An 8,517-nucleotide genomic window follows, 5' to 3' on the forward strand; every position below is an offset into this window, starting at 1 on the left:
CCATATGGTCCCAAACTTCATGCATACCCTACGATGACCATGGCATGCATGCGTGACAAGTATCGTTCATTTGCGACACTCGATGCATTTTCTAGGGTTTTTCGGCGACAAAACCCTACAACACTACCCCCACGTGACGCAACGTGCGTTTTGTGTCCGAATTCGTGCACACCTTGCCTGGGGGACCACATTGGCCAAGCCCACAAGCTCCCAAAAGTTGGAGTCATCTCATGCATGCTTCCACATGCACCATGTACAAGCAGGACCATTCGGGTCTGCCGAAGGTCAGGTCTGAAATTTGTTTATCTTGACGGTCCCAGCAAATGATCCCAAACTTCATGCATACCCTACGATGACCATGGCTTGCATCGTGACAAGTATCGTTCATTTGCGACACTCGATGCAATTTCTAGGGTTTTCTGGCGACAAAACCCTACAACACTGCCCCCACGTGACACAACGTGCGTTTTGTGTCCGAATTCATGCACACCTTGCCTGGGGGACCACATTAGCCAAGCCCACAAGCTCCCAAAAGTTGGGGTCATCTCATGCATGCTTCCACATGCACCATGTACAAGCAGGACCATTCGGGTCTGCCGGAGGGTAGGTCTGAAAGTGGTTTATGCGTAACCTACGATCTCACGAAATGATCCCAAACTTAATCCGTAACCTACGATGACCATGGCATGCATGCATGACAAGTATCATTCATTTCCGACACTCGATGCATGTATAATATTGTAGAAATGATAGAGATACTATAAATATTGTTGAACATATACAAGTATACAATAACTAATACGTGTCACAAAGAGTTTTTTTAGGGATGAACCAATGATATTTATTTTGAGGGAAGAAACAATAAAGGTAGGTGGGCCGGCCCAGACCGCAAATAAGTGTCGGATCCATATTGTGGAGCCCACAATGCTGCGCTTTCCATGCACGTCGATCACACGCACGTCGATCACGGGAGTAGTTGCCGTTCTGTTACACAATTCTGGGATCGTGCTAATCCATATGTTCCTAATCCTACGATTGAGGAGCACGTTCAACCTCGCTTCAACGGAGGAAAATATAGATCGCGAGATTGGCCACAGGGAAGTCAATGCACTTTTGGCATGTTCTATATTTGGCAGACAATGCACTTTTGGCATGTCCTGTATTTGACAGACAATGCACTTTTGGCATTTTCTATATTTGGTATGTGATGCACATGGGCACATCACCTAGCAACACTATTGATTTATGTGGCAGACTAGTTCATTATCTTGTTGCAACATAGGAGCAACATCTAGCAGCTTCCATGCAACACTGAAGCAAAGCAACAATACATATTCAATATTCAGAAATTTAACTGAACTTGGCACTTAGAGTGAGCAGTAGATATTCAGTTCTTCAGCCATAAAGAACCCGATCAAACCGTACCGATTGCATAACTTATATGCTTACATATAAAAGCATACCTAACCAACATCACACCCAAAATAATGTTAACTTATATGCTGAAACAAATAACAGCATACCTAACTTAAGATAATCAGCAGCTTCCTCCTCCTTCAGCAACTGTGCCCATCTTCACTTCTTCAGAAATTTGAGGCGGCGTGAGCGGCACACCACACACGGAGAAGCCTTCTTCTTGACCACCGTTTTGTTGGACAGCTGCGCCACCTGATCCTGAGCCACCTCCTCTTCTTCCACCTTCACTATGCCGGGGTGGAGGGGAAGGATCTCGACGTCGATGGGCATTGTCTTGCCACCCTCGACGGCGACCGGCGCTACCATCTGCACAACGTCCTCCTCGCCCTCCTCCTGGTCCAACGGCAGCACTGGCTTCGACACATGGCGGACCTGGTAGTCCGGGCTGACGGGCGCAGGGATAGCAAGCTCGACGTCGATGCGGTCCACCCTCGACGCGACGCGTGCTGAATCTGGCCGCAGCGTCATGGTGGTGGAGCGGTACATCCACCACCTTGCGCGCTGAACAGGGGAGTCGCTCAGCGTGGCCTCTCGCATTGCCCACACGAGTAGGACAGCCGGCGGGACGCCGCGGCCGTAGGGGAAGGCGCGCTTCCTCTCGGCGTCGGTGAGGACTTTGACAAGGCCACGCGCGTGGTTGGCCAACATCTCCGTGCTGGGGAACCAGCTGCACACCTCCGTCAACTGCGCGCGCCACCCCTCGTCATCGCCGGCAAGGTCAATCATCGCTCTCTGCCAGCCGAGGCTTCTCTCCATGGAGGCGGCTGCAGCGGTCGCCGGCGAGGGTATTCTCGATCTACTGTAGGTGGGGATAAGAGGGGAGTTCGAACCGGCGCCCGTGGGAGGTGGGTGAGTGTGTGGTGGGGAGGAGAGTGGTTCAGTTACTTATTTAATGGCATTTAGGACGTGGGCAGGGGAAATGTACAATAATATTCTTTCTACCTCCCGCCCCGGTCATTACACAGTAAAGAATTTTTTTGATTTTTGTTTACAGGAAAACATCTTACTTTATTTAAACAAAGACTGGGATCTCGTCTGATAATACACTAAGGATACAATCACGGGGCCAAAGCCTCCAAACCAAAGAAACACAAGTTCCTACAGCTACCTTAGCCGAAGTATGAGCCGGCCGATTAACACAGTAAATAATTGAAGCAAGTGTTCTACTCTTGTTCCTTCTCCACTTTTCTGCACCTGATAGAAGACAAGCTAAGTTAATGAATGATACAAACTTTAATAATCCACAATGCATACAAACACTTACTTCTGATTTTGTTTGCATTTCTTGCTACGTCTAGTGTGTCCTACCAATTTGCAAGCGCTGCACCGGGTTTTCAACTCATCAAAAGAGAGTGGTCTACCATTTTTCGAGACAGGGCAGCTCTCATCTGCCTTTGTTGCACCTTTGCTTGACACTTTCATAGGATCTTTAACCTCAATCATGTTGCCTTCACCATCGTCCACATATTCAACTGCACATTTACTGATGTCATTTGTTTGCTTCAACACATTTTCCTGTATCAGATCATACTCATGACTCTTAGCTATCACAGCCTTCAAACTCTCCTGTAACTGATCCCACAAAGCAGGGTGTTTGCATGCCGCATGCATAGCTTCAGACGCTAACACACTGACCTGGCTATATTTCATTCTTTCCCCGGCCCCAGTCCAACCAAATCCCAACAGATCACTTGTGCGCCTCGTGGGTAGTCCCAACCTTGCTTCTTTCGTGAACCGAATAAGAACTAAACACTTTGGTATTTCAGATATGTTCAAGTGCTTCAGTACATGGAATATGTGCTTGCAAGGTAGACCCTTTCGAATCATTCTTCTGTAGCTGCACCTTATAGTTTCTGCGGAATTTACTGGTGTATACTCCACCCAAAAATGGCGCTTCCGGTTATTCTTCCAGGCCACGATGTACTGCTGTGATCCGTCTCCCAGCTTAATTTCTACAATCTCCATGCCGTCAATTTTTCTAAGATCATCTTGCAACATATAGAAGTTTGCTGGAGTGAAGACGTGAGAAGCAGCTATCTCAAGTTCCCTCGAGCTAGTAACTGGCACCGGTAAACTCTGTGAGGCCGTGCAGTCATCTCGCGCCTCGTTTTCACGGATACGCACAACTGCGTCCTCATAGTGCAAAATCATATCCACCAGGGTCATTTCACCGTCTAGGTGGAGGTGAAGGCATGAGTTCAGGCTTTCACTCCGCTGGTTGCTTTTCATGCCAAGTCAAAACCCCTCAGTTAGATACACCGCGGCCCACAGTCTCCTCTTCTTATACATCCGCCTCAACCATATTACAGTTTTTTCCGACTACCAACTTTTGGAAAATGTGTGCCATCTCTCCTTAAACGTTGTCGTGGACGTGCTGTAGTACAGAAGAGTTCGGAACTCCTTCAAGGACTTGTGACTGAGGTGAATCTTCATATTTTTCTCTATGTGCCACGTACATATACGGTGCCACACGTCTGGCAAGACTTCGCGAATTGCCTTGATCATCGCAGCATCGGCGTCTGCGATAACACTCTTAGGCATCTTTTCACACATGGACCTCAAAAAAGTCTGCAGAAGCCACACGTATGTCTCCTCGGTCTCGTCCGAAACTATGGCACAACCAAAAACAATGGTCTTCCGGTGATTGTTAAGACCAACAAAAGGTATGAATGGCATACCATAGCGGTTCATCTTGTACGTGCTGTCAAATACAAGCACGTCGCCGAAGTCCTCATAGTCATGACGAGACTGGGAGTCGCACCAGAACATCCTATTCAAATGTCCTTCCTTATCTAGCCTGTACTCGAAAAAGACGCTAGGATCCCTCTGTTTCCTACTGGCCATGATGCCTATGGCTGTGGCAGCATCACCTTTTGAAAGCAGCTTCCTCTTCTCCTTGGCGCAAAGGTTGTATATTTCACGCCTGGTAAAACCAACACCGCCGTACCATACATGTTTGCTGATGAAGCAATCCATCATGTCATGAATTCTAATCCCTGCAGCTCCCATGGACATTATCTCATGCTTCTGGTACTCTTTGATTTTTCTGTGGGACCAAAGAAAAGGTACCTCATCCGGTCCTGCCAACATATGGTTATGCTTGTCCTCAAAACTTTCAACATACCAAACCCCACGCTTTTGGTCAAGCTTGACGGTCAGGTGCGCTTCGCAAAAGCAGCGTGTCTCGGCTCTGAGCCTACGGCTGTGTCCTTCCTCGGTTAGCAACTTGCTGTCACGTTTCCCTTGTCTTGAACAAACAAACCGCCTATAACGCATATGACGTGACTCTGTTTTGCTATACCTGACCTTATTCTTTCTAATGCTGAAACCATTGTCTCTAGCATAGCTGTTGTAGAAATCATACGCAGCATCGTGAGACGTAAAGGTCATTTCCATTATCTGCATGAACATATCCCTCTTATCATCTGCACTGGCAGTATCTTGGACATTCTTTGCCCCATCATCTTGTGTCACCTACACAATCAAACCACAGCCATGAAAACAGATTTCTAAGGTTTAACATTACTTACTTCCATACAACATTGATTACACACATACCTCACTCATGATGACCGACGACTCGGACTCCCCAGAACCAGGTGCATCTAATGATTTGTCGTTAAGGCCTGTCTCTGCGTCGGATTCACCGTAATAGTCGTACGCATTATAACATTCAGAAATGAACTGAAAAATACAACACAAATACATAATTACTTATCATATAATATTCCTGAAGAAATTCAATTTGCATGCCAACAAAATTTTTCACTTACGTACCTGACTAATGTAATCTTCATTCGAGAGCTCTGAGTTGTTTTCCTGATCATCATCAAGCTCATCGATCTATAAATTTTCAACACAAAGATTTAATGTTGTCGGATGCCACCAAAAAATTACAGCATGACAATGCCACTCACATTAAGATCGTCCCATTCGTTCCCATTCTCTGACCGATCTTCACGATCTGAATTTTCATCATCTGACCAATCTTCTATCCAGTCTTTCATCAGTTCTCCAAACTCCATGTCTACCATGATATCAGTTAACTCCTCGTCCGCCATTTCCTACAACCAATATTATGTATCATCACATGTGCAAACATTATCAATGATGAAATATGAAACACATAGCACACGATCATGGATGTTATGTAAACAACCGCAACCGAGGCCGTTCAGATCTGCCCAACTTAGTAAGGAAGATGGCCACGACACCCGTCGTGATCACTTTCAATCGCGAGGAAATGCACGATCACGAAACCTAGCTTGATCTGTGATTACCTACCTAGGTTAGCCGCCACATCAAATAACGATACCGGTGGTGCGCACAGCCGACGACAACCGACGCTACGTGAACCCAGATCACGAGGAGCAGCACTACCGGAACAAGATCCACGATCGCATGCGCCGCCGGGTAGCTAGGTTACCCGCCCCGCTAGGTTAACCACTACCACTGGCGGCGGCAGTTCGTTCGATGTTGCCACGAGCGAGACTAGAGGAGGGACGCGGGATGCGGTACCTGTGCGCGCTCGTTGGAGATTCACGACGTTGTCGCGCCCGCTGTCCGACGAGATCGCCGGCGACGAGATAGCCGCCACTGGAGATCTACTACGTGACTTATGGAGCTGCGTCAATGCTCGCGAGATTGATGGAGCTGCTCGCGTGAATGAATGGATTCGGCAGGTCTTACGTGGACGTGGGTTGTGTGATGTTTTTTTTTCGATCAGGGTACTGTACGTATATGTTCTAGGTTATACAGGGCTAGACAGGGCTTGGATCTGGGCTGTGGCGGGCCAGGAAAAAAACAATTTCACGGGGACAAAAATACCCCTCCAAAATTAGGTTAGGAGGGAGCACTCGAGCAGGGCTCAATGGGCTGACCAGACCCGAATGAAAGCCCCTTTTCTACTAGTGGAGATCTCTGTTTACAGATGAGAAGCCAGCGGTGCCCGCGTGAGGGCCTGCCGATCTGCCTGATAAAGAAGGTGGTCCTAGGGTTCTTCTCGCGTTAAGACGGTGTCATGCTTGATGCCTGTCCTCATTGATCTGGCAGGTGGTGGTGGCTGCTGCTCTGCGTCGTCGACGACTCGAACCCGCTGCCTCTGTTGCCCGGGTCGTTGTTGTTGCAGCACAGCTCGTCCGTGGTGGCGTTGGTGTTGACCGCGCCGCCCGGGCTCACGCCCGCCACCAGTTCAGCGTTCTGGAGCTCCACACCGACGGGATCACCGCGCCGTGCAGCGCGTCCGCGTCCAGGTACCCGGGGAAGTCCGCCGTCTGGTTGTTGTTGTACCCCGACAGCGACGACAGGGAGCCGTCATCGCTGCACCTGCCCAACGCGGCGTGCGCACCGCCAGCGCCGTCCATGCTGCCCCGGCTGTACACGTAGCTCTCCGCCGATACCAGGGGCGGCATGGGCTGCGTCCCCACGGGCGACGACAGTATCAGCTCGGCCTCGCTGAATACGGCAGTGCGGGTGACGGGCGTGGCGGCAGCGGCAGCGCCGGCGTGAGCGAGCGGCTTGTGGATGGCAGGGTCGATGCGGCGCTGGCGGAGCTTCTTCTTGATGATGGTGTTCCAGAAGTTCTTGACCTCGTTGTCGGTGCGCCCGGGCAGCTGCGCGGCGATCTGAGACCACTTGTTGCCCCGGATGGAGTGGAGGTGGATGATGAGGTCCTCCTCCCCCTGCGAGAAGGGCCCCCCTCGGTCCGGCGTCAGGTAGTGCATCCACCTCAGCCTGCAGCTCTTCCCGCACCTCTCAAGGCCTAAATTGATTAAAACACGATTAATTCCATCCATTTGGCCGTTCAAAACTGCTACTCTAACTAGTTCTCCACACAAAAAACATTGTCAATTAATTGCATCATATAAAAGGAAACCGTCTCTAATTTAGATATAAAATACTAGAGTGGCCGTAGTGAACTAGGGATGCGGCTATAGGTTGGTACGGTACCTGCAATCTTGGCGATAGAGCTCCAGCAGCCGTAGCCGTACTGGGCAACGTGGTTCATGAGCTTCTCGTCGTCCTCCGGCGACCAGAGGCCGCGCTTCAGCCTCTTCTTGGTCGCGCCCGGCCGCTTCGACATGCCGCCGACTGACTGAGACGACGCAGACTCAAGCTCAATGGCGTTGCCGGCCGTGCAGCTTTGCTAGCCGGCCGTCGCGAGCCGAAGACGGCGGCCGTCGATGGCGGCAATGACAGAGGAAGGAACGACCGACGGAGGCGGTAATGACAGACGAAGGAACGACCGACGGAGTGATATAGGGAAGACAAAGCGAGGCCAGCCAGAGCATAAAAGGGGCCACAAGGCGGAAGGTGGGAGGTCGCTCTCATGGCGTAGCGCTTGCCTCGCCCTTGAGACTACTGCCGGCGTACGCTGTCATCTTTTTTTTTCTTTTTTTTTTTGCGGGGATACTCTCTCATCTTTTCAGCGCTAGTGAATCCACCTTTGCGCATCCGACGGAGCAGATACGTTGGTCGTGAAATCTTTGGCCCGAGTGCAGGGTTGAAAATTGCAACGAAATTTCAGTGAAATCTCCGAAATTTCGCATATTTCAGTAGGGTCTAAAATATTTTTAAAGCCAAAATTTCAAAGCAGATTTAAACTGATTTCAAAATAAATTTAAATTATGTTAAAATTCATTAAAATTAAGTAAAATTTAAAATCTCAAAATCCGAAGTAATGTCCGAAATATACCAATTTTCCGAAATTTTGCATATTTTGATAAGGTTCGAAATTTAAAACCTTAGTCGTGTGTGTGGGCTGATTAGACAAAGAGATTTGGTCTCGTAACTGTCCACCCAGCTGCAGTGCTTTTCCGCATCTTTCCCTCGCTTTAATCGTTTTTCACCTTGACACCTTTGCATCCTCCACTACCACCACACAGATAGATGCTGCATGCATTGCATTGCATGCACCCTAGCCCTAGCCGGCCCCGTGGGACTTTGGATGGCACTCATTTTGCGCTAGGATCACTTCTTGGTGCTGCAAGTTATCGACTTATTTACCCAAAACCATCACACATTATGGACTAGGATAACAGA

The 8,517-nt window shown here is 49.1% G+C and overlaps 1 pseudogene; it reads right to left on the minus strand.

The window, feature by feature from the left end:
• Positions 1-6,343: 6,343 nt before the first annotated feature.
• On the minus strand, positions 6,344-7,719 carry LOC119353672 (annotated as a pseudogene).
• Positions 7,720-8,517: the final 798 nt, after the last annotated feature.

Source organism: Triticum dicoccoides, chromosome 2A (assembly GCF_002162155.2).
Source record: "Triticum dicoccoides isolate Atlit2015 ecotype Zavitan chromosome 2A, WEW_v2.0, whole genome shotgun sequence".
Classification (NCBI taxonomy): Eukaryota; Viridiplantae; Streptophyta; class Magnoliopsida; order Poales; family Poaceae; genus Triticum; species Triticum dicoccoides.